Source organism: Oncorhynchus nerka, linkage group LG16 (assembly GCF_034236695.1).
Source record: "Oncorhynchus nerka isolate Pitt River linkage group LG16, Oner_Uvic_2.0, whole genome shotgun sequence".
NCBI classification, from domain to species: domain Eukaryota; kingdom Metazoa; phylum Chordata; class Actinopteri; order Salmoniformes; family Salmonidae; genus Oncorhynchus; species Oncorhynchus nerka.
The window spans coordinates 14,973,783-15,001,077 of NC_088411.1; positions in this window are offsets into that span (position 1 = coordinate 14,973,783).

Genomic DNA, 27,295 nt, shown 5'->3' on the forward strand with positions numbered 1-27,295 from the left:
TCCCTTCCCCTCCAGGTGTCGCCCATCTTCCCCATTATCCCCTGTGTATTTATACCTGTGTTTTCTGTCTGTCTGTTGCCAGTTCATCTTGTTTGTTCAAGTCTACCAGTGGTTTGTCTCAACTCCTGTTGTTCCCTAGTCTCTCTTCTTCTCGTCCTCCTGGTTTTTGACCTTTGCCTGTCCTGAGCCTGTACCCGCCCGTCTGACCACTGCCTGTCTCTGACCCAGAGCCGTCCTGCCGTCCTGTACCTTTGCTCCACCTCTGGATTACCTACCTCTGCCTGACCTGACCCTGAACCTGCCTGCCCCTGTGGTTACAATAAACATTGTTACTTCACACAGTCTGCACTTGGGGCTTACCCTGATTCCTGATAGGTTATTGTCCTGCTGAAAGATGCATCCATCTCCCAGTGTCTGGTGGCAAGCGGACTGAAGCAGGTTTTCCTTTAGGGTGTTGACTGTGTCATTCCATGAAAATGTTTTCCTGAAAAGCTCACCATTTCGTGATTGCATGTATACCCATAACATGATGCAGCCACCACTATGCTTAAGCCTATGGAGAGTGGTACTCGGTAATGTGTTCTATTTGATTTGCCCCAAACATAACACGTTGTAAAAAAGTTAGTCTTTTTGCTTACTTTAGTGCCTTGTTGCGAACAGGATTCACGTTTTGGAATATTTGTATTCTGTACATGACTCCTTTTCACTCTGTCAGTTAGGTCAGTAATGTGGAGTACTGTAACTACAATGTTGATCCATCCACAGTTTTCTCCTATCACAGCCATTAAACTCTGTAACTGTTTTTAAAGTCACCATTGGCCTAATGGTGAAATCCCCGAATTGTTTCCTTCCTCTATGGTAACTGAGGTAGGAAGGACATTTACATTTACATTTACATTTAAGTCATTTAGCAGACGCTCTTATCCAGAGCGACTTACAAATTGGTGCATTCACCTTATGACATCCAGTGGAGCAGCCACTTTACAATAGTGCATCTAAATCTTTTAAGGGGGGTGAGAGGGATTACTTTATCCTATCCTAGGTATTCCTTAAAGAGGTGGGGTTTCAGGTGTCTCCGGAAGGTGGTGATTGACTCCGCTGTCCTGGCGTCGTGATGGAGTTTGTTCCACCATTGGGGGGCCAGAGCAGCGAACAGTTTTGACTGGGCTGAGCGGGAACTGTACTTCCTCAGTGGTAGGGAGGCGAGCAGGCCAGAGGTGGATGAACGCAGTGCCCTTGTTTGGGTGTAGGGCCTGATCAGAGCCTGGAGGTACTGAGGTGCCGTTCCCCTCACAGCTCCATAGGCAAGCACCATGGTCTTGTAGCGGATGCGAGCTTCAACTGGAAGCCAGTGGAGAGAGCGGAGGAGCAGGGTGACGTGAGAGAACTTGGGAAGGTTGAACACCAGACGGGCTGCGGCGTTCTGGATGAGTTGTAGGGGTTTAATGGCACAGGCAGGGAGCCCAGCCAACAGCGAGTTGCAGTAATCCAGACGGGAGATGACAAGTGCCTGGATTAGGACCTGCGCCGCTTCCTGTGTGAGGCAGGGTCGTACTCTGCGGATGTTGTAGAGCATGAACCTACAGGAACGGGCCACCGCCTTGATGTTAGTTGAGAACGACAGGGTGTTGTCCAGGATCACGCCAAGGTTCTTAGCGCTCTGGGAGGAGGACACAGTGGAGTTGTCAACCGTGATGGCGAGATCATGGAACGGGCAGTCCTTCCCCGGGAGGAAGAGCAGCTCCGTCTTGCCGAGGTTCAGCTTGAGGTGGTGATCCGTCATCCACACTGATATGTCTGCCAGACATGCAGAGATGCGATTCGCCACCTGGTCATCAGAAGGGGGAAAGAAGAAGATTAATTGTGTGTCGTCTGCATAGCAATGATAGGAGAGACCATGTGAGGTTATGACAGAGCCAAGTGACTTGGTGTATAGCGAGAATAGGAGAGGGCCTAGAACAGAGCCCTGGGGGCACCAGTGGTGAGAGCACGTGGTGAGGAGACGGATTCTCGCCACGCCACCTGGTAGGAGCGACCTGTCAGGTAGGACGCAATCCAAGCGTGGGCCGCGCCGGAGATGCCCAACTTGGAAAGGGTGGAGAGGAGGATCTGATGGTTCACAGTATCGAAGGCAGCCGATAGGTCTAGAAGGATGAGAGCAGAGGAGAGAGAGTTAGCTTTAGCAGTGCGGAGCGCCTCCGTGATACAGAGAAGAGCAGTCTCGGTTGAATGACTAGTCTTGAAACCTGACTGATTTGGATCAAGAAGGTCATTCTGAGAGAGATAGCGGGAGAGCTGGCCAAGGACGGCACGTTCAAGAGTTTTGGAGAGAAAAGAAAGAAGGGATACTGGTCTGTAGTTGTTGACATCGGAGGGATCGAGTGTAGGTTTTTTCAGAAGGGGTGCAACTCTCGCTCTCTTGAAGACGAAGGGACGTAGCCAGCGGTCAGGGATGAGTTGATGAGCGAGGTGAGGTAAGGGAGAAGGTCTCCGGAAATGGTCTGGAGAAGAGAGGAGGGGATAGGGTCAAGCGGGCAGGTTGTTGGGCGGCCGGCCGTCACAAGACGCGAGATTTCATCTGAGAGAGAGGGAGAAAGAGGTCAGAGCACAGGGTAGGGCAGTGTGAGCAGAACCAGCGGTGTCGTTTGACTTAGCAAACGAGGATCGGATGTCGTCGACCTTCTTTTCAAAATGGTTGACGAAGTCATCTGCAGAGAGGGAGGAGGGGGAGGGGGAGGAGGATTCAGGAGGGAGGAGAAGGTTGCAAAGAGCTTCCTAGGGTTAGAGGCAGATGCTTGGAATTTAGAGTGGTAGAAAGTGGCTTTAGCAGCAGAGAGAGAAGAGGAAAATGTAGAGAGGAGGGAGTGAAAGGATGTCAGGTCCGCAGGGAGGCGAGTTTTCCTCCATTTCCGCTCGGCTGCCCGGAGCCCTGTTCTGTGAGCTCGCAATGAGTCGTCGAGCCACGGAGCGGGAGGGGAGGACCGAGCCGGCCTGGAGGATAGGGGACATAGAGAGTCAAAGGATGCAGAAAGGGAGGAGAGGAGGGTTGAGGAGGCAGAATCAGGAGATAGGTTGGAGAAGGTTTGAGCAGAGGGAAGAGATGATAGGATGGAAGAGGAGAGAGTAGCGGGGGAGAGAGAGCGAAGGTTGGGACGGCGCGATACCATCCGAGTAGGGGCAGTGTGGGAAGTGTTGGATGAGAGCGAGAGGGAAAAGGATACAAGGTAGTGGTTGGAGACTTGGAGGGTAGTTGCAATGAGGTTAGTGGAAGAACAGCATCTAGTAAAGATGAGGTCGAGCGTATTGCCTGCCTTGTGAGTAGGGGGAAGGTGAGAGGGAGAGGTCAAAGAGGAGAGGAGTGGAAAGAAGGAGGCAGAGAGGAATGAGTCAAAGGTAGACGTGGGGAGGTTAAAGTCGCCCAGAACTGTGAGAGGTGAGCCGTCCTCAGGAAAGGAGCTTATCAAGGCATCAAGCTCATTGATGAACTCTCCGAGGAACCTGGAGGGCGATAAATGATAAGGATGTTAAGCTTGAAAGGGCTGGTAACTGTGACAGCATGGAATTCAAAGGAGGCGATAGACAGATGGGTAAGGGGAGAAAGAGAGAATGACCACTTGGGAGAGATGAGGATCCCGGTGCCACCACCCCGCTGACCAGAAGCTCTCGGGGTGTGCGAGAACACGTGGGCGGACGAAGAGAGAGCAGTAGGAGTAGCAGTGTTATCTGTGGTGATCCATGTTTCCGTCAGTGCCAAGAAGTCGAGGGACTGGAGGGAGGCATAGGCTGAGATGAACTCTGCCTTGTTGGCTGCAGATCGGCAGTTCCAGAGGCTACCGGAGACCTGGAACTCCACGTGGGTCGTGCGCGCTGGGACCACCAGATTAGGGTGGCCGCGGCCACGCGGTGTGGAGCGTTTGTATGGTCTGTGCAGAGAGGAGAGAACAGGGATAGACAGACACATAGTTGACAGGCTACAGAAGAGGCTACGCTAATGCAAAGGAGATTGGAATGACAAGTGGACTACACGTCTCGAATGTTCAGAAAGTTGAGCTTACGTAGCAAATGATACAGTACTGCTGAAGTAGGCTAGCTGGCAGTGGCTGCGTTGTTGATTCGGGGGCTAGCTGGCTAGCTAGCAGTGTTGATTACGTTACGTTGCGTTAAAAGAACGACAATAGCTGGCTAGGTAACCTAGAAAATCGCTTTAGACTACACAATTATCTTTGATACGGAGACGGCTATGTAGCTAGCTATGTAGCTAGCTACGATCAAACAAATCAAACCGTTGTACTGTAATGAAATGAAAATGTGATACTACCTGTGGAGCGAGGCGGAATGCGACCGGGTTGTTGAGTTCTAATCGGTAGACGTTGGCTAGCTGTTGGCTAGCTAGCTGTGTCTCCTACGTTAAGGACGACAAATAGCTGGCTGCGTTGTTGATTCAGGGGCTAGCTGGCTAGCTAGCTAGCAGTGTTGATTACGTTACGTTGCGTTAAAAGAACGACAATAGCTGGCTAGGTAACCTAGAAAATCGCTCTAGACTACACAATTATCTACACAATTATCTTTGATACAGAGACGGCTATGTAGCTAGCTATGTAGACGGTGGGCGTTAGTTAGCTGGCTAGCTACTGGGCAGATACGTTAGGACGACGAAATACGATAATTACGCAATTATCTTTGATACAAAGACGGCTATGTAGCTAGCTAAGAAGAAATTGCTAAGATTAGACAAATCAAACCGTTGTACTATAATGAAATGTAATGAAAAGTTATACTACCTGCAGACCCGAAGTGCAGACCGAAGTGCGGATGCGACTGCTCGCTCCAACCCGGAAGCGGACATCGGCATATTTTAGTGACTGGGTGGGTTGATACCACCCAAAGTGTCATTAATAACTTCACCATTCTCAAATGGATATTCAATAACAGTATTTTCTTTTACAAATAGGTGCCCTTCTTTGCAAGGCAATTGTGGTTGAATATGTGTGAAACTCACTGCTCAACTGAGGGACCTTATAGATAATTGTATGTGTGGGGTACAGAGATGTGGTAGTCATTCAAAAATCATGTTAATTATACACTATTATTTCACAAATAATGAGTCCATGAAACTTAATATGTGACTTGTTAAGTACATTAATATTTTACTCCTGAACTTATTTAGGCTTGCCCTATCAAAGGGGTTGAATACTTATTGACTCAAAACATTTTTGCTTTTCACGATTTATTAATTTGTAAAAATTTTGAAAAACATAATTACACTTTGATATTATGGGGTATTGTGTGTAGGCCAGTGACAAATAAATCTACATTTTAATCCATTTAAAATTTAGGCACTGTATGTATAAATTAATTGGCAGTCCACCGCACCTGGTCTCACCCTGCATGATACGGAAGTTAAATTCCTGCTGTATACAGACGATCTAGTTCTGTTTTCACCCACAAAAGAGGGACTACAGCATAATCTAAATATGCTACATTAGTTCGGTCAGACATTATCCCAAACAGTAAACTTCAAGAAGACAAAAAACGAAAATTGGCAATGTACTATTGCTATTGCGAGAGAGGTAGACCTGGCTCTCGAGAGAAGACAGGCTATGAGTTGCACTTCCTAACCTCCTGCCAAATGTACAACGATATAAGAGGCACACATTTCACTCAGATTACAAGGACCCAAAAAGTATCTTAAAGCAAATCAAATATTAACAAGCGCCGTATATGTTAGGTGAAATCATTGCAGCAAAATGTGTGCAGTCATCACAGCAATATTTGTGACCAGCAGAGAACAAACACCAACGTATATACTGTATATCCTAGGCCTAAATGTATCTGTTTATTTATTTCCCCTTGCAATTTCACTTGCAATCTACTTTTTGCACACACAACACATGCTCTTGCACACTTGCCAGCTTGCTGGTGGATCCAGGAAGTTGTGTAAGGTGCAAGTAGTTGAATTTGTTTGTGAGCTATTTTATCTATTTATAGGCTATTTTATATATTATTTAGTGTATCGACCGAAGGACTGTACAGGTCCGGACCAATACACTCATTTTTTTGTGCTTGTTTTTGTACATAGGTCATAGTTCAACATTTCAATAGTCTTTCTCTTTTGAAACTTTTGTGTGTTTAATGTTAACTGTTAATTTGTGATGGTGTATTTCACTTGCTTTGGCAATGTTAACGTACGTTTCCCATGCCAATTAAGCACCTTTTGAATTGAAGAGAATTGAGATGGAGAGGGGGGTGGGGGGTGGGGAGCACATAATGAGTGGTAGAGACAGAGATATACAGAGAGGAAGAATGAGAGCGAGAGAAAGAGAGTTTAATTTAAGAAGACCACGAGTACGGCTTTTATTGCTCCATCTCCTTTGTGCCGATAAAAAAAGCGTACCAGACACATACTCAAACTCGCCGCACTTTTTATAGACTTAAACAGCTACAAATGATCAAGATATCAAAGAGTCACCAACAAAAACGTAAACGATAGGTCTATAGCAAATGCAGCACATTTTTCAAATGCAAATATCACTTTTTGGTAGCGCTCAAAGCATGCCATTCCAAATCCGAGCAATGAGGTCAATCCTTCATGACAACAAAATCATAAACAACAGAGTCAGCTAACAAGTCCTCAGTTGTTGGGTTATACTCAGGTGAAAAAGTTTGGCTAATCTATATTCAATATTTCCAAGTCCTATTCTTGAAGATCAAGGTGTATTAAACGGAATGACTAGAAATCTGACCTACTCTGTTTTCTGTTATGCTTGAAGATATAGCCTAATCATATTATTATCTGTAGTAAAAGCCTACATAACCAACCCATAAAGTCAAATGAACATCGATTTATGGCCAGCTATGTAAACTCAGGTCGACAATGGATTGGGATGAGTCTTGTCCTTAATTAAGCAGAACTGATTCCGCTAGATGGGCCAGCTGCAAAGTCACAATTGGGTATATTGTAAAAATGTGCTTTAATTTAAGGTTAGGTTTAGGCACTAGGGTTAGCAGTGTTATTAAGGTTAGGGTTAAGGTTCAAATCAAATTTTTAGACTGTTACAGTGCCAGCTAGTGACCACAAGGTTCATGACAAAAAACGCTAAACTGGACTTTTATCATCGCCATCACAATTCCATCCATCATGGAGCACTCTCATTGGACAGCCAGCCACTCAAGGTCAAAGTGGTGAGAATGGACTATATGGTGTCATAGTGAGATGAGATAATGGGATAGGAATACTGAGTGTTTATATATCATAGCTGGTTAAGCCAACTGCTGGTCTGAACAGCATGCTCAAGGGAGAATAACCAATATCCATTGAAGTAACTTTTAGTCCAGGGTTACACTAAATCTTGATCTAAGCATCAAGCCACACAACATATTATATGGAAAAGCCACGCATATGCGCTTAACTTTCTGAAAATGTACTTTGAGTGAGTGAAGAACTGTTTCTGGCTCCTGGTTCTATTTCGTGTTTTTATAATGAGTTGATATGAATCAGCACTGTCATTCAGGTAATACCTCACTCAGCCCTGAGACAAACAGCATGACTGATCACGCTCATGATTACACCTCTACTGGGAGGGAGGAGGGAGGGAGAGGAAGGAAGGGAAGGAGAGAGGAAGAAACAGGGAGGGAGGAAGAAAGAGAGAGACAGGCAGATATGGTGGAAGAGAGATAAAGAGTAGGATGGGAGGATAGAAAGAAACATAATAATGATGATGGAGATAATGAATGTTATTAAAGAGGGGACTAGCGTGGTTCTGGTACCAGTTCCGACCAACATTTTCACTTACAAATCGATCTGTGGACACTGTAGATCTGAATGGCTTTCATTCAGCGATAGCCATAGTTCTCATGGACTTGGGAGTATATATCTTCCGCCTCTGTGTCTCAGGCTGTGAAACCTTGCACCACTTGAAGCTGGGATGTTCCGTATACTATTTCCTTCGCTCTTCCGCCTGTCCATCAACTTCTGACTGAACGCTATGGTCACGCTCCCCTGCTCAGGCGTTGCATGCATCAACCAATGGTGGCGTGTCACGTCGACGACTCTGCCATGGGCAACCAGATTGCTATAACATATGATGTAGCTAGCTGATACTTAAAATACCTATCCAGGAATAAGATCTGGCATGGGTCAAGAACAGCTGAGCAGAGGAATGCACCCTCCATCACTGCCAATGACAAGGCATATGCCACCTCTCCAGGGTGGGGGAAGAAGTTTTGATCAAGAGAGACCTTTAGAAAATATGTGCATTTTCTCTAACACTAAACATACAGATGTGTATTTTACAGTTATAAAGGTGAAATCATATAGTATATAACATTATTATATGATTGTACTATCGTTAGAAAGCATATGTAATTTCAAGCCTTTTTTTGAAAAGTAGAATATACATCACAGAAAATATATTTCATATTTTCATCATATTTGTACTATACTGAGCTTGTGTCCTCAAAAGTGACTACACCTCAGCAATTTACAACTACATTTACCAAAAAGGTGAGATTTTAATATTTCTGGCAGTATTGTTTATGGCCCTCTCATGACAAGTGATTCATTTAGTCTATTTAGGCGGAAATTTTTACATTACATTTGACCAGTTCTGTAGGTGTTCTTCTATGCTTCCTGTCAGACAGCAGGATATGTCTCTACTTTACCTCAATGGCTCTTACTTTTTTTCAATGGCTCTTCAGACCTGAAGACCAATGACCAATGACCCCAATGGCTCCTAAGAAACATATGGTCAGGCATGTACTGACTGTCACATGAACATACATTTATAGATGGAATCTCTTGTTGGAAATGAGAATCCTCACAATCCTCAAAGTTCCAAAGACCTTTGATCTCCAGTGTCACTGGTTTGGTTACGCTTTCCCTCTGTATGCATTCAGGTAGTGTTGCTCATCGCACAAGTTTGTTTTCACTGAACCACCCCCCACTACCCGTGGTATATAGACATTTTAAGACTGTACAGTTTATTATATTGCTGGTATTACACGTCGCCCACCTATACAGCTCACAGTTGCGAAATTAAAACCGCCCTCTCTTATATTAAAAGACCAATAAAACAGCTCATATAAAACACCCACCTGTTTAAGAGAGATGGAGAAAGTGGGCGAGGAGAGAGAGAGAGAGAGAGAGAGAGAGAGAGAGAGAGAGAGAGAGAGAGAGAGAGAGAGAGATGGAGAAAGTGGGCGAGGAGAGAGAGAGAGAGAGAGAGAGAGAGAGAGAGAGAGAGAGCAGTAAGACAGAGGAAGGTAATTAGAGGTATAACACAGAGATCAAATAAAAGCAGGATAATTCAGGGGAGTCAAATATGGATTCAATTCTGGGGGACCTTTTTCCCAGAGACACACGCACAACACGCACGCGCACAGACCAACACACACAGACTGGCTGCAGCGCTGATATATTGAGAGCAGGCAGACCGACAAAACAATCAGGCAATCAGCCTGAACACCTGAGACCTGGAGGACCCGAAGCCAGCCGCCAGGTTGGAGGGACTGCTGGCTACGCCGCTAAGTGACATTTAACAAACCAATTAAAACCTGCTTTAGAACAACAATTAAAGAGCCATTAGGAAGTAATGAGAAAAATATTACCTGTAAGGCCTAACTAAGAATGCGTGAACACACACACAACACACACACACACACACACACACACACACACACACACACACACACACACACACACACACACACACACACACACACACACACACACACACACACACACACACACACACACACACACACACACACACACACACACACACACAAGACAACACACGTAACACCTGAATACATTCACTATGGGTTTACATCACCAAAGTTTATGTTCACCCAAATACACTCAATCTACACTGTAATGGAAAACTGTAATTTATACAGTAATTTGGGGTATTATCAACAGCAAAATACTCGTTTTACTGCAACATACTGTCAAATATGATGTTTTGTGGGAAAATGTTGTGGTTGGGGAAAGAATTGCTGTATTTCAAATGATACTTTAATTCCACCCCACAGAATACAGTACCATACTATATCTTTGGAACGCCGACAACCTTTCAACCACTAGCGGGTGCATGGTATTGTTGTTTCTGGCTCAATTTTTAGGCGTGCTTGGTAAGACTTTGCTCTTCTCCTTGATTGCCCATTGTGGCGGAGGAAGCTCAGGTGTATGCTACTGTGGAACAGTTTTGAAATCTGCCACATCCCCTTTGAAACAGCTTCTCTTTTCTCAGAGGAAAAAATGATGCACACATTTAAGAAATATGCTACTTTTCCTTTTTATATAAAATGTATAGACACTAAAAACAAATTGTTCTATTTTGGGCCAAATAAGGATTATTTGATAGCGGAAACCTTTTTGGGGGTATATAAAACACATTTACTGTTCTACAAAGATCCTTTCTCAATTCCAAAGATACTTTGTAGAGCAATCAAGTTTTTTTTATTCTGGATTAACAGCCATACTATATTGTATTCTGTAGGTTTAACAAAATTAATCAGGTGTGCTAGCTCTGGAACTGCTGGGGGTCCCTGAGAAGAGAATTACCGACTAAGGTGATCATTCTCACATACTGGCCATAGTCAGCTATAAATTAATAGCATAGCACAACAGATTAAATAAACTGGAAAGACACTCTCACTCACGGATGCACAAAAAGCGCTATAGACAATCCACGCCCCGTAATATTATAATGAGCTGCCGCCCCTATGTTTTAAAATAACCCTTGTTTGAGCTAGAAAGAACCATTGAAGGGCTCAAAGGGTTCTTTGGATCAATATGGTTCCGCATAGAACCATCTCCTTCCCCCAAAAACCGTTGAGGAACCTAATTTCAGCTCCCAAGTGGCACAGCGGTCTAAGGCACTGCATATCAGTGCTAGAGGTATAACTACAGACCCTGGTTCGATCCCAGGCTGTATCACAAGTCCCATAGGGTGGTGTACAATTGGCCCAGCGTCGTCCGGGTTTGCGTAGGGTTTGGCCGGGGTGGGCCGTCATTGTAAAATCAGAATTTGTTCTTAACTGACTTGCCTAGTTAAATAAAGCAATTTCTTAACTTTACTCCCAATGACAAAAACACTGTCCCATCATCTCTCATCTCTTTAACCTTCAGCTGCTCTGTCTCTCTCTGCCCCTGAGTGACAGAATAGCAGTGTAAACACACACAGACACAAATGCATGCAAACACACAGAACGCCGTCATCTGTGGGTACACACACACACGCGCCCAAGGTGACAGAGTGTATCTGTGTGTGCAGCAGTGTTGACCATGTTGGGCTTGAACCAGCATGAGGCCATGCTTGTGCCCAGTGAAACAAACTCCAACCACAGCCAGTTTATCATGCCTGGAGTTCAGTATCATCCTCTGTAGCTACTGGGTTCTAAATCTATCTCTAATCCCTCACACAGCATGTTGCTGTGCACACAGAGAACACAAAGAAATAGAGTTGTAAGCAAAACTACATTCTTATTCCACCCCCATTTCTCAAAAGTCCTAAATTCCTGTTCAGCTAACACAAAATAACATGCAGCTTTCTTATTTTTCCATCGTGTGTGTGTTTTTGTGTGTGTGTGTCTGTGAATGTTTGTGTGCGTGTTTGTGTGCATGCATGTATGTGTGTGTGTGTGAGTGTACGTGTGTGTGTGTATACAGTATATACAGTAGCAGTCAAAAGTTTGGACACACCATCTCATTATAGAGTTTTTCTTTATTTTTTACGTTGTAGAATAGTAGTGAAGACATCAAAACTATGAAATGACACATACGGAATCATGTAGTAACCAAGGAAGTGTTCATCAAATCAAAATATACACAGCCTGGAGCGGGGTATTCACATATACATATCATAAAAACACAGCATTTTAGACATGGAAATGATAAATGAAAATCGATATGGTCAATGCAGTAATCTGATCATCAGCGTAGATTATGTCTAACATCCAAATGTCATTACTGTAAACAGCAATACTGCACAACAACATCAAACAATGTGGGATGGTTGAGTGAAATTACTTACTGAAATGGAAGTGGGGCATAAAGAATACAAACACACTGACATGCAGGCACACACGCACACATGCACGTACGTGCACAAACCTATCCCATCCCTTTAAAACCTCTTTGGGCTAGGGGGCAGTATTTTCACGTTCGTATGAAAAGCGTGCCCAAAGTAAACTGCCTGCTACTCAGGCCCAGAAGCTAGAATATGCATATAATTAGTAGATCTGGATAAAAAACACTCTGAAGATTCTAAAACTAGAATCATGTCTGTGAGTATAACAGAACTGATTTGGCAGGCGAAACCCCGAGCACATTCCATCCCGGGAATTTTTTGTTGTTGAGGTCATTGTGTTTCCCAATAGTTTTCTATTGAAAGCCCTATTTATGAGGAACCTGGTTGCAGTTTCTATGGCTTCCACTAGATGTCAACAGTCTTTAGAAATTGGTTGATGTTTTTCTTTTGAGAAATGAAGAAGTATTGTTGTTCTTTGTAAGTGTCACTCTAGGTGGACTCCACTGTTTTGGTGCGTGTGAACTAAAACGCGCTTCACATTGTTTTTATCTGGTATTAGAAACAGTTTATTCCGTCTTAAATTGTATCGATTATTTACGTTTTAGGGTACCTGAGGTTGGATTAGGAACGTTGTTTGAAATGTTTGGACCAAGTTTACAGGTAACTTATTAGATACTTTGTAGGCATGTTGGGCGAGTTGAAGACGGTGTATTTCTGAATCAAACACGCCAAATAAATTGACTTTTTTGGGACATAAAGAGGAACATTATCGAACAAAAGGACCATTTGTGTAACGCTCGTCTGAAGAAGAGGACCAAGGTGCAGCGTGATACGTGTTCGTGATATTTTATTAAATCAGAACACTAGAACAAAAATAAAAAAGAGAAAAACAAACAGTTCTGTAAGGTAACTAAAACTATACAGAAAACAACTACCCACAAACACAGGTGGGAAAAGGCTGCCTAAGTATGATTCCCAATCAGAGACAATGATAGACAGCTGCCTCTGATTGAGAACCACACCCGGCCAAACACAAAGAAATAGAAAACATAGAAATACAGAAACTAGAATGCCCACCCTAGTCACACCCTGGCCTAACCAAAATAGAGAATAAAAGCCTCTCTATGGCCAGGGCGTGAAAATTTGTGATGTTTCTGGCACATTTTGGAGTGCCTACAGAAGAAGATTTTCAAATTAAAGACATTAATTATATCGCTATTTCTGACTTTTGTCACGCACCTGCCTGGTTGAAATCTGTCTGTATGCGGGGCGCTGTCCTCAGATAATCACATGGTGTGGTTTCGCCGTAAAGCCTTCTTGAAATCTGACACAGCGGCTGGATTAACAAGAAATTAAGCTTTATTTTGATGTATTACACATATATTTTCGTGAATGTTGAATATTGATATTCCTGTAGTTTGAATTTGGCGCGATGCCATTTCACTGGATGTTGTCAAATCAATCCTGCTAAAGGGATTGACCATCAGTCATCGTTGACACCTTATTAACTGTGTATCTGTACCCTGCTTAAACACACACACACACACACACACACACACACACACACACACACACACACACACACACACACACACACACACACACACAGATTTACTTTACATTCCTGTATTGACGTCACTTGCTAAATCCAATTTAATCAGAGCAGATGAAGGGGATGAGACAGGTTAAAAATGATTTTTAAGCCTTGAGACAATTGAGACATGGATTGTGTATGTGTGCCATTTAGAAAGTGAATGGACAAAATATTTAAGTGCCTTTGAACGGGGTATGGGAGTAGGCGCTAGGCACACCGGTTTGTGTCAAGAACTGCAATGCTGTTGGGTTTTTCACGCTCAATAGTTGGGTAGAACTAAATATTAGGAAGTTGTCCTTAATGTTTTGTACACTCAGTGTACCAAAGGAATGTCTATAAATTGACTCTTACTTGCTGTGAATTTGAAGCTCTGGGTTCTCCCATGCAGTGTGTGAGGGTGAGTGTGAGAGAGGGAGAGAGAGATTATTTGCCACAGATCACACAGACCCACAAAGCATTTGAAAACAAATCAAACATTGATAAACTCCCATATTTGTTAGGTGAAATACCTGTGTGCAATCACAGCAGCAAGATTTGTGGCCCGTTGCCATGAGTAAAGGGGAACCAGTGGAGCACAAACAACATTGTAAATACCACCAATATTTATCTGTTTATTTATCTTACCCTACTATTTGTACTACGACTGTTTAAACATTGCTAAAACACTGTAAATAGCTGAAAACATTTTAAATGTATTTTTCCATTTGAAACCTTTGTGAGTGCAATGTTAAATGTATCATCATTTTTTGTTGATGTTGTTTTCTTCTCACATTTGCTTATTGTTTATTTCACTTGCTTTGGCATTGTAAGCATGGGTCCCATGCCAATAAAGACATTTTGAATGGAATTGAGAAGAGAGAGAGAGAGAGAGAGAGACAGAGAGAGAGAGAGAGAGAGAGAGAGAGAGAGAGAGAGAGAGAGAGATGAGAGTGATGGTCAGGTGAGCAACTTTGGTTTTAGAAGTGGTGTGACATAATATTATATATTTTGTATTTATTTTTTAAGGGTTAAATCAGCTTTAATATTGTTCCTTCCATCAATGTAATTGTCTGCATAATTTCCAAACCCCCATATATATTTTATATATATACTTTCCTTTGTTATTTCCCCCTTACCCTACCATCCAAATAAAATAAAATTGTATTGGTCACATACACATGGTTAGCAGATGTTAATGCGAGTGAAGCGAAACGCTTGTGCTTCTAGTTCTGACAGTGCAGTAATAATCTAACAATCCCTCCCCTAATTGGAGTAAACTAATTGACAAAAACACTTAGGCATCTACTATCAGCTTAAACATACTATATACATTTTACGGACACAGTATATTTTACATTAGTTATCTGGTTATTTTTAGTCCCACTCTTCAGCTCCACTCAACCCCTCTCATCTATCTCTGAACACCATCCAGTCCCACCCTTCAGCTTCACTCAACCCCTCCCATTTATCTCTGAACACCATCCAGTTTTGATCTATATTTGCCATATAGTTTTCAATTGTGCTGGGATGTTTCACAAACGTTCTGAACCTTTCCATTCCCATAGATTCTACATATTGCAAAAATGTTTTTGCTAAGATTATTATAATATTATTGATAGATTGACCATTACTTTTTAAATCACCCAGCAGTGCTATTTGCATAGGGGGACAAAACTTGGCAGGGGGTCATTGTTTGTGTGTGAGGGCATCTAAAGCAGGGGACCCCAACCACCGGGCCGCGGACCGCTACAGGGCCGCACAGAAAGGATACATATTTTTCATATTGGTAAGATAAAATAATTATTATACACAATTCTAGGCTATTTGTGCAGTAATGACATTGAACTTGATACAGTCTGTTGGCTCCCTTTTCTCACCACTCTAATATATGTCGCGCCCACAACAGTTTACAGATTTTGAACTTGAGTAATGCGCGCGCCCGCCGCGAGTTCATCACGGTCTGCGTGAGCTATGTTTCCCGCCAACTTATTCTAGCTAGCTACGTTAGCTGACATGAATAAAAACAAACGAACATCGCTGGAGAGCTTCTTCAGAAGGGGTAAGGGAGATAAAAGGCCCAGTGAGACTGAAAAAAAAACAACTAATTAAATAGAAAATATGATGAGTACTACCTAAAATATGGCTTTATTGTGACAGGTGACTCACATGCTCCAAGCCCCCTGTGCGTAGTATGTGGAGATAGGCTGTCACGCCCTGACCATAGAGAGCTTTTATTCTCTATGTTGGTTAGGTCGGGGTGTGATTTAAGGGTGGGTTATCTAGGTGAATTATATTTCTATGTTGGCCTAGTATGGTTCCCAATCAGAGGCAGCTGTTTATCGTTGTCTCTGATTGGGGATCATATTTAGGTAGCCATTTTCCCATTGTGCTTTGTGGGATCTTGTTTATGAATAGTTGCCTGTGAGCATTATAGTAGCGGCACGGTTCGGTTGTTCATTTTGTTCTTTAAAGTTTTCTATTCCAAAATAAAGGATGGAAACATACCACGCTGCATCTTTGTCCACTCCTTATAATGATCGTGACATAGGCTATCTAACGAGGCTATCCAGGGGAGATCACTTGCCAGAGTGGTTGAGTTACGAGAGCCACTGCAGAGATTTCTTTCCAAAAAAAGGTTACCACTGGAAGCACATTTCAATGACGAGGAATAGGTCGCAAAAACTCGCTTACCTGTGCAATGGAGTTCGAGCGTCACATCCCAACCGACAAAGACCAACGAAGCACGAAGGAATGGATCCTCAACCCATTTGTGAATGTCCCAGGTGAATCGTCCATGTCCTTGCAGGAAGAAGATCAACTCCTTGAGCAAATGACAGTGGCCTGAAAAGTATGTTTGAGAAGTTCATCTCTGCCAACGTTATGTATTAAAATCAAGGCCGAATATCCTGAGTTAGCCACAAAAGCACTGAAAACGTTGCACAAGCATTTCGCTACACTCGCATTAACATCTGCTAACCATGTGTATGTGACAAATAACATTTGATTTGATTTGATTTGATCCATTTCCAACATCCTATCTCTATCGAAGTGGGGTTTTCCGCAATGACGTCAACAAAGATTAAATTACGGAGTAGACTGGACATAAGGAACTGTATCCCATCAAAGCTAGATGGGACCGTCTTGTTGCCGGGAAACAAGCTCAGAGCTCCCACTGTTTCAGCGACATGGTGAGTTGCAATGTTTTTATTATATTCTCATTAGAGAAAGATATTGTCTAAATGAGACCGGTCCGTGGTGCAAAAAAAGGTTGGGGACCGCAGATCTGAAGCACATTTCCTGCATTTCTACAAAATCTAATATGACCCATGGACCTTCTAGGCGTCTATTTAAAAAAAATTCCACAGTCATCAAGCTAGGTAAGAGGTGATTAAATATGTTTAAGTGATTGATAAGACTGAACTACTCTGATAATTCATTAATCAATATTGTGTTGCATCTTTAACCAAATGAACAACTCTTACAAATACACTACAGACTTAACTTTGATTGTCTTTAAGACATCCTCTAAATCAAATTTCTGCCAAACTGCCCAAACAACTCGAGCCGCCTGCACGCCTGACCCCCACCAGTCTAGTCAATACCTCAACTCTCTCCCCGACACAACTTCGTTCCCAACTTTTTTTTCTGTCTCAAATGAAAGGTTTGGAAAACAAAAGATGAATGAAAAAACACATACACCTACACATCAACAAACAGAAACAGTACACCCTCCGTATAATTCATATCATAGGCCTAATAGTACTGTATAGCTTTTTACTTGCACACAATCTAGCTGGGTCACCCCTAGGGGTCCACGGCCTGTAGCGCTCCAACCCAACCCACTCAGCTTTAGGATCTTACTGAAACATTCGTTATTGGTTTCAGGTTTGTTAGGCCAAGGCCAGAGTGACAACAGTACAGCAAACCCCCAAGGCCAGGACTGAGCAGCCCAGCAGCTAGGGAATGCCTAAATAGGTATCTCCCCTGACGTGGGCATGTTTTCAATACAGACTCCTTTCGTCATACAGTATTCCATAAAAGGCATTCAGACCTTATGAAAGTTGCACAGTATACCCTTAATCTTAAAACAAATATAGAGATACTGTATATAACTTGTCATTTATTCCATACATTGTGGGAGGATAACCAACCTTCCAATTAATTGCAATGCATTTATTAGCCACTATAAATGCTAGGTTACACAGTTTATTCTGATAACAGTCTCCAGTATCAACATTTAAAAGCAAACAAAAGCAGGGAGAAGGGAGAATCTGTAGACATGCTGAGATAAAATAACATACTCTTTGCCAGAATTCAGCCATCCTTCAAAAGGCCACAAGACATGCAAATATGTTCCCTTTTGTGCTTTACACTTCCAGCACAATAATACAATTTCTGAGTCATGATATTCAGTTTCCCTGGAAATAATCTGTTCTATGGCTGGTCTTAAACTGCAGTAATTTATTTCTGAGATTATATGAACATGACTGGGCATTTTAACATATCTGTATCCATTCATCATCAATAGCGTCTCTCAGGTCTTCCTCACATTTTTGTTTTGCATGTTTTGTGTCATCGGGAAAAGCCTCTATCAACCCTTGATACAGTTTGGAAATGTTGTATCTGCAAAAATTCACCTCAACTCACCTCTGCCACAGACTGGTCTTCCCTGGTTGCCTGACCCCACTGAGACCCCTGTCACAATCTGATCCTCCTAAAATGAGGCATGACAAAGATTAACTTGGTGTACATTTACACATTTATCCAAGAATATAATAAATGGTTCAATAATTGAAATTATCATTATTCTCACATGCCAGACTGTAGCTTTAAGCTATATAATTCACTGAATATACTGCAAAATTCACTTGAGCTCCGTAAACTGGTCTTCCAGTTTTTCTTTTTTTGTTAAGTAAACCGCAGTTACCTTGCCAGCTACATCAGTCAATTAAAGAGTAGCCAGTTTCTGTTCTGCTACCTTTTACAACTCGGTGAAAGTGCACAAAACATTCACATTGAACCATGCTCAACTCTTCTGTGCTGGTCCAGCCAGCCTTCCAGAAGATTTGCCTTCACACAGCCTGTCAGCCCCCTCTGTGGTGTCCACGTGGTCCTAAATCAGGTCGCATAAACAGTCCAAACATCCTACCTGGCCGCTCAGAGGCGTTCTCATGTTCTTAAAGCACAACATTGCTGAAACTGCAAAAATGCAATTTCAGAATTTGGGGGGGGGACATGTCCTTTGAAAGTTGTGCCCCTGGTGAGGGTTATAGGACGTGTCTAGACTTGACAGTTCATGCAGCTTTAGTGATCATTGAATTCCAAATGCGTCATGCATCTACACCTACATTTAAATGAGTCTACAGTGTCCACAGTGTGTCTGGATTCCCTTGTCATGCACTATATTCAAATGCCAGTATGCATTCTACAAACTGTGGAATAGGCTAAATATGATAATAACACAACAACATCTGATGGCAGTAGCTAACTATTCTAGCTAACTTACCTCTTTACCTAGCCAGCAAGATAGCAACCAATGCCAAAGGGATTGCAAATGGGTTAGCATAAATCTATCATATCTAATAAATAATAGCTAGCTGGCTAGCACTTATGAGTCCAGCAAACACTGTCCTCACACGCTAGGAATGTATTTCCTTCAACATTATAATGAAACGGTGCCTCTTGGTCCCAAAACACAAGTTTTCTGGAAACTTGTGGGAGGAGTGCTGATAACATTGCCCACTATATGCACTTTCGGCAGCCTGATGGCATCCAGAGGTGGTCAGCCAGATCTGAATAGAATCAACGACCCGTCTTTTCAATGCAATCTTCACACTCTGATAGCAGAAGTCGGGCGTAAGTGTAGACACGACCATAGGCACTCAGAGAGATGAGGCTAGACGAAGAGAGGACAGGAGAGCAAATTGAGACGGGAAAGGGAGGAAGCACAGAGGGTAGACTGCCAAAGAGTAAATAGAGTGAGAGGAGAGAAAGAAAGAGGGGGAGAGAGACAGACGGTGAGATAGACAGACACACACAGAGAAAGAGAGAGAGAGAGAGATGTTAGAGAGAAACAGAGCAAGAAGGGGAGTGAGGTAGAAAGAGTAGAGGAGACGTTGGGGAGATCAAGAAACACAAAGACGGATGTCTCTGAAGAATGAGGTGTTTGAGAAAGCCAAATGGTCTGAATGCTTCAATCAGTGCGAGACATTACATTGAGCTTCCCTAATCAATCAGAATACATTATCATACATTAATAATCAACTTCCTGTAATTAAACAAGCGTATTAATTAGAGTACAGGAAATAGCCCAGATCGGAGAAACCTCAGACCTCAGATCCCCTAACGATGTTGTTATCAACGTCAGCTTTATCTTTAGAACAGAATCTAATCTAATGAAGTTGTGTTTATGGCAAAGTTGTCACTCAAACTAATGGCTGGTTACTCCAGTTGAAGTCGTTTTTCAACTATTCCACAAATTTCTTGTTAACAAACCTATAGTTTTGGCAAGTCGGTTAGGACATCTACTTTGTGCACGACACAAGTAACAATTGTTTACAGACAGATTATTTCACTTATAATTCACTGTATCACAATTCCAGTGGGTCAGCAGTTTACATAACCTAAGTTGACTGTGCCTTTAAAAAGCTTGGAACATTTCGGAAAATTACGTAATGGCTTCAAAAGCTTCTGTGGAGGTGTACCTGTGGATGTATTTCAAGGCCTACCTTCAAACTCGGTGCCTCTTTGCTTGACATCATTGGAAAATCAAAAGAAATCAGCCAAAAACATTGTAGACCTCCACATGTCTGGTTCATCCTTGGGAGCAATTTCCAAATGACTGAAGGTACCACGTTCACCAGTACAAACAATAGTATGCAAGTATAAACACCATGGGACCACGCAGCCGTTATACTGCTCAGAAAGGAGACGCGTTCTGTCTCCTACAGATAAACGTACTTTGGTGCGAAAAGTGCAAATCAATCCGAAGAACAAATCCCAACCGTGAAGCACGGGGGTGGCAGCATCATGTTGTGGGGATGCTTTGCTGCAGGAGGGACTGGTGCACTTCACAAAATAGATGGCATCATGAGGGAGGAAAATTATGTGGATATATTGAAGCAACAACTCAAGACATCAGTCAGGAAGTTAAAGCTCGGTCACAAATGAGTCTTCCAAATGGACAATGACCCCAAGCATACTTCCAATGTTGTGGCAAAATGGCTTAAGGACAACAAAGTAAAGGTATTGGAGTGGCCACCACAAAGCCCTGACCTCAATCCATTAAATGTTTGTGCAGAACTGAAAAAGCATGTGCAAGCAAGGAGGCCTACAAACTTGACTCAGTTACACCAGCTCTGTCAGGAGGAATGGGCCAGAATTCACCCAACTTATTGTGGGAAGCTTGTGGAAGGCTACCCGAACCATTTGACCCAAGTTTAACAATTTAAAGGTAATGCTACCAAATACCAATTGAGTGTATGTAAACTTCTGACCCACTGGGAACGTGATGAAAGAAAGAAAAGCTGAAATAAATAATTCTCTCTACTATTATTCTGACATTTCTCATTCTTAAAATTAAGTGGTGATCCTAACTGACCTAAGACAGGGAATTTTTATTAGGATTAAATGTCAAGATTTGTGTAAGCTTCCGACTCCAACTGTAAGTGACAGTTGGGAAGGTTGTGCATGTGTCTAGCGGTCAGTGAGTCAATTGTTTCTCACAACTGCCGTCTGTCTCCAGTGTGTGTATGTGCTGTGCGTGTGTTTCTAGCCGTTGGTCGGCTGTGTCTCAGAGGACAGTGTCGGTTGTCTGTCTCTAGTGTGTCCTCCAGTCTGGGGCATTCAGGGCAGGAAATATATTTTAACACAGTGACACACCCAAACACACACTCACACACTCAGTGCCAAACATGCATGCATGCATACACACACACACATACACACACACATACACACACAAACACTGGACATGCTTTATATCATCCGTCCGTTAGCCGTCTAAAATTCCCAATCGCTCTCTCATACGCTACATTCCAATATCCATATTAGGATACTACTTAGAATGCACGTCCAATACATTTCTTCATTTTAAGTGGTAAGCTATTGTGTATAATGGACCAGAACCACAATCTATTTTCCCCTTACTAACGTCAGTTCTGTGTGACTTCAGGTTTCCTTGCAGTCAGTCAGCCCTCGGCTCTCTGGTTCAGTATTCTGTGAACACCATTCGTATATCACATCCTGCAGTGTAAATTAGATGGAGCTGATGTTGTGGGCTTCTTACTTCCCTGGGCTGAGCTGTAGGCTCCTGTTGAATCATGAGTATATACAACAGCTAAAGGCAGGTTCCTAGAGATATCATCTCTAAAGAGTAGGGACCCAGACAGGGGAAAATATAGAACAGAGGGTGTGACCCTCTGGAGTGAGTTTGGGGCTCTCTGATTGGTTGTCTTTGTCCATACATGTCTATGTCCCCTCCTCTAAGTGGCTGCATGGTGTTTCCTCACGCTGAGATAATCTCCGGTCAGCCATCTACCATGTCATCATCCGGTGCCACCCTTACTCTTCCATACCTTCACCAGATTCCCACATCCCTCCTTCAGTCCTTCCCTTCTTCCTTCCCTCCTTCCCTCTCTCCCCCACTACTTTCCCTGACAACTTTTCAATACTTAATATCCCCCAAAACACACATTTAAGAAAACATTGTCATCTTCCGAGACAAAACACCCATTTAACAGAACACTGTCCGCTTGAAACAGATAGGGTATGCGTTCGGTGTGTTCGTGTCCATCTATCCTCCAGCCCAGCCGGGGTCATTGTGACCCAGAGAAAGGAGAAGTGTCATAGCTCTTTTGAGACGGTGAAATAGGTTGGGACAGATGGTCACAGCTAAAGGCGTCAGCATGCTTCAGTTTGGCTGGTGCCTAGCTGAACAGTTTGGCTGGTGCCTAGCTGAACTCGGCTAGGCGAACCGAACGAGTGTGCTCGCATGCTCCCTTAGAAGACCTTCACATCGCTCGTTGAATGACAACAACAACTTTGTTGAAGAATCCCTACTGTTGACCAATTACTGACGAAGGGGTGACTTCAGCTTGCCTCAACAACAAAAACAATTGTGTGCACGAACAGCCCAAAAAAACCTTGTTGAAGACTTAAACAATCAAAAAACATAGTATATGCACGAACTGTTCCGAACTGTTTCTGCTGGGAAGCTGAAGAGTGTGTGTGTATATTTGTGTGAGGAAATGGATACGCACGTATGTGTAATCTGTAGATGAGAGCAGAAGAAGACGGTAGCTGTTTGGTTATGATACAAAGGAACAAGTCAGATATGAAAGCAACATTATTAAGCTCAGTGACATCTGTGGATATAAATAAACTCGTCTTCCTTTCTGGTTAACGTTTGTCTTACACTAACGGTCAAAAGTTTTAGAACACCTACTCATTCAAGGGTTTTTCTTTATCATTATAACAGTGGAGACACTATGAAAAAAGTGTTAAACAAATCAAAATATATTTTATATTTGAGATTATTCAAATAGCCATCCTTTGCCTTGATGACAGCTTTAAACACTCTTGGCATTCTCTCAACCAGCTTCACCTGGAATGCTTTCCAACAGTCTTGAAGGAGTTCCCACACATAATGAGCACTTGTTGGCTGCTTTTCCTTCACTCTGCAGTCCAACTCATCCCAAACCATCTCAATTTGGTTGAGGTCGGGGATTGTAGAGGCCAGGTCATCTGATGCAGCATTCCATCACTCTCCTTCTTGGTAAAATAGCCCGTACATAGCCTGGAGGTGTGTTGGGTCATTGTCCTGTTGAAAAGCAAATGATAGTCCCAATAAGCCCAAACCAGATGGGATGGCGTATTGCTGTGGTAGCCATGCTCGTTAAGTGTGCCTTGAATTCTAAATAAATCACAGACAGTGTCACCAGCCAAGCACCCTACACCATAACACCTCCTCCATTGTTTACTGTGGGGGAAATACACATGCGGAGGCCATCCGTTCACCCAAACTGTATCTCACAAAGACATGGCGGTTGGAACCAAAAATCTCCAATTTGGACTACAGACCAATGGACAAATTCCCACCAGTCTAATGTCCATTGCTCGTGTTTCTTGGCCCAAGCAAGTCTCTTCTTCTTATTGGTATCCTTTAGTAGTGGTTTCTTTGCAGCAATTCGACCACGAAGGCCTGATTCACACAGTCTCCTCTGAATAGTTGATGTTGAGATGTGTCTGTTACTTGAACTCCGTGAAGAATTTATTTGGGCTGCAATTTCTGAGGCTGGTATCTCTAATGAACTTATCCTCTGCAGCAGAGGTAACTCTGGGTCTACTATTCCTGTGGCGGTCCTCATGAGAGCCAGTTTCATCATAGCGCTTGATGGTTTCTGTGACTGTCTTTGTCTTAAAGTAATGATGGACTGTCATTTGTCTTTGCTTATTTGAGCTGTTCTTGCCATAATATGGACTTGGTCTTTTACCAAATAGGGCTATCTTCTGTATACCACCCCTACCTTGTCACAACACAACTGATTGTTTCAAACGCATTAAGAAGGAAAGAAATCAAATAACATTTTAAGAAGGCACACCTGTTTTAATTGACAGAATGCTGGTTGACAGAATGCCAAGAGTTTGCAACGCTGTCATCAAGGCAAAAGATGGCTATTTGAAGATTCTCAAATATACAATCCATTTTGATTCATTTAACACTTTTTTGGTTACTACATCATTCCATATGTGTTACTTCATAGTTTTGATGTCTTCACTATCAATCTACAATGTAGAAAATAGCAAATGTAAAGAAAAACCCTTAAATGAGTAGGTGTTCTAAGACTTTTGACCGGTAGTGTATATCTATTCCTGATAGGCCCGTGTTGGAGGAGAAACCACAGGTGGCGTCAAAGCCACAATCCCACTTCTGCGGTTTAACCCAACTACATGCTCTAAATCTGGGTGCTTTACATATAAAACACAATGCAACTTCCAAAGCAAATGTAGACATTTGCCATAACTGCAGGCGACAGTGTCTTGCCTTTTTTAGTTATGGAGTGTGGTGCTGTCTGTGGTGATGTCTGTAGATTATGGAGTGTGTTGCTGTTTTAATTATGGCGTGTTTCAGTCAAATTGTGCAAAAGTGAAACCAAAACCATAGCTCGAGGTTTAATAATCCCATCCTCAACCCCATCCCCAATGCCCTGCTACAGTAGGTGGTAGCAGGTATTATGTTGCCCATAGTGAACGGTTGGAAATGGTGTGGAAATGAAATGCCACGCCATGCGGCTGCACAGCACATAATCCACTGGAGTTTGGGCTGAGAAAATTGTGTCAACAGTCCAAAAACACAGACAACAAAAACAACCTGTAGAAGTGAGAGGTATTACTACTGATACAGTACTGTGCTGTAGGCCCCTTGTTACATCTCACAACCCCATTGACAGAAACATGAATTGGCATTTCTAAGCCTCTGTTGCCATTGACATAAAGTGTCATGAAGTGACATAAAGTGTCATCCGTGGTGCAGCACGTTGTTCACCAGTGACAGCGGCATTACAGCTGACGTCAGTCAGGACTACACTGTCTATCTGTGTGTGAGTCAAGGTGTGTGTGTGTGTCATATGGTATATTTGGTAGCGACATGGAGAAAAGGAGCCATCCCCTTTGGAGCAATCCATCAATACAATTAGTCTCAAACACTGAGACCTCCCCCTGTGTGTGTGTGTGTGTGTGTGTAATTGTGTGTATGTGCATGCTTGTGTGTGCTTGCGTGTATGGACCCAGTAGTTGACTATGTAAAGCTGGTACTGTCGCTGTGTACCAGCTGTTCTATCTCATCTTAGTCTACTCCATTCTGTAATTAAAAATGTCATGAGAAATGCAGCTCAATAAAATAACAATGTAATTACATTGTGTTGTATCTGTTGTAGGCAACAAGTGCATTAACTTTTAATGGATTCATTTGCAAAGTGGAATAATTCATTCATTCTCACATTTGAGTTCTCAGATTGGAGTCAGTGATGCAAAATGTCCCACACATTATTAAATGTAATATCTCAGAGCCCAAAACATCCAACTTCTTGTGCCGAGAGGAAGTCTGGGGTAGAGTTCATTACACACTTTCTGTGGCTAGGGGAATATTCACAGCTCAGCCAAAGCAGGGTGTGTGTGTTTATTTGCATGCTTTCTTGAGTGTGTGTCTCTGTGTGTGCATGCAAGTGTATGTGTATCTGATGTATGTGCAGATGCTACAGTTTGAACTGGTCCAATCCTGGCCACACAAACAGTCTGACATACTTGTGTCTAATTCCATGGGCCTCTTCATCCCATTAAATATTAAAGCAATTCTGACTGTAATAAGGCTGGTGGAGATTAACAGACGGATCCCAGATCTTAGGAAGCCTGGGGCAGAAACAACAAGACAAGTAATTAAAGCGAGATGGACGGAATGAGGGAGAGAGATGGCGGGAGGGAGAGAAAGACAGACAGACAGAGAGAGAGAGACAGAGAGAGGATGGGGGTGGAGATAGAGGGGCAGAGTTGTGGTGTTATCATTTGGCCTGTTTTTGTGTTACCTTTTAATAACAGTTTAAGTACACAGCCTCGACCCCGACCCAATCACAAAGAAAAAGCTAATATAAACTAATGAGCAAAGTTTCCCCATTAAAACCTGAACAAACAACAGAGAATAACCACAGGGATGTGCAGAGATACACAAGGAACGCAAAGAGAAGACTGAGAAGAGTGTGTCAGAGGAGTCTATATTATAAAAGGACAGAGTGCCTTCCCGCCAGTCCAGATACACCCCTACTTTCTTTGATGGGAATTTATCAGGAATTACAGTGCTCTTGTTATTATGCAGTGACTGTGTTCAAGATGCAGTGCACCTTCCAGGACAAGGCATTGTAGCCAATGCCAGCATCCAAACCAGCTCCATCCCTTTATAGGCCATGCCAATATTAACTGAATTCCCCCCCCCCCCACCCCACTCTGCCTCCCAGTAGCAGCGCCCTGACAGACCCTCTTTACACAATACCTGTTATCAGTGTGTGAAGTCAACGGCTTCATTAATAAGTGCATCGAAGATGTCGTCCCCAGAGTGACCATGCACACATATCCCAACCAGAAGCCATGGATTACGGGCAATATCCACACTGAGCTAAAGGCTAGAGTGGCTGATTTCAAGGAGTGGGACTCTAATCCGGACACTTATAAGAAATCCCGACATGACCTCCGACGAGCCATCACACAGGCAAATCGTCAATACAGGACTAAGATCGACTCCTACTATGCTGGCTCTCAGACCTTTAAACAGATTAACATTCACAAGGCCACAGGGCCAGATGGGCTCCCGAGTGGCACAGCGGTCTAAGGCATTGTGTCTCAGAGCTAGAGGCGTCACTACAGACACCCTGGTTCGAATCCAGGCTGTATCACAACCAGTCGTGATTGGTAGTCCCACAGAGCAGTGCACAATTGGTCCAGCATTGTCTCGGTTTGGCCAGTGTAGGCTGTCATTATAAATAAGATTATTTCTTAACTCACTTGCCTAGTTAAATGAAGGTTACATTTTTTTTTATGTTTAAATTTGAGATTTCTTGGATACTCGCAAGAAACAAGAAGGCCTTCACAAATGCGTAGATTGTCAAAGAATGTTTTTTTGGCCTCAGCTGAATTTTTTTTG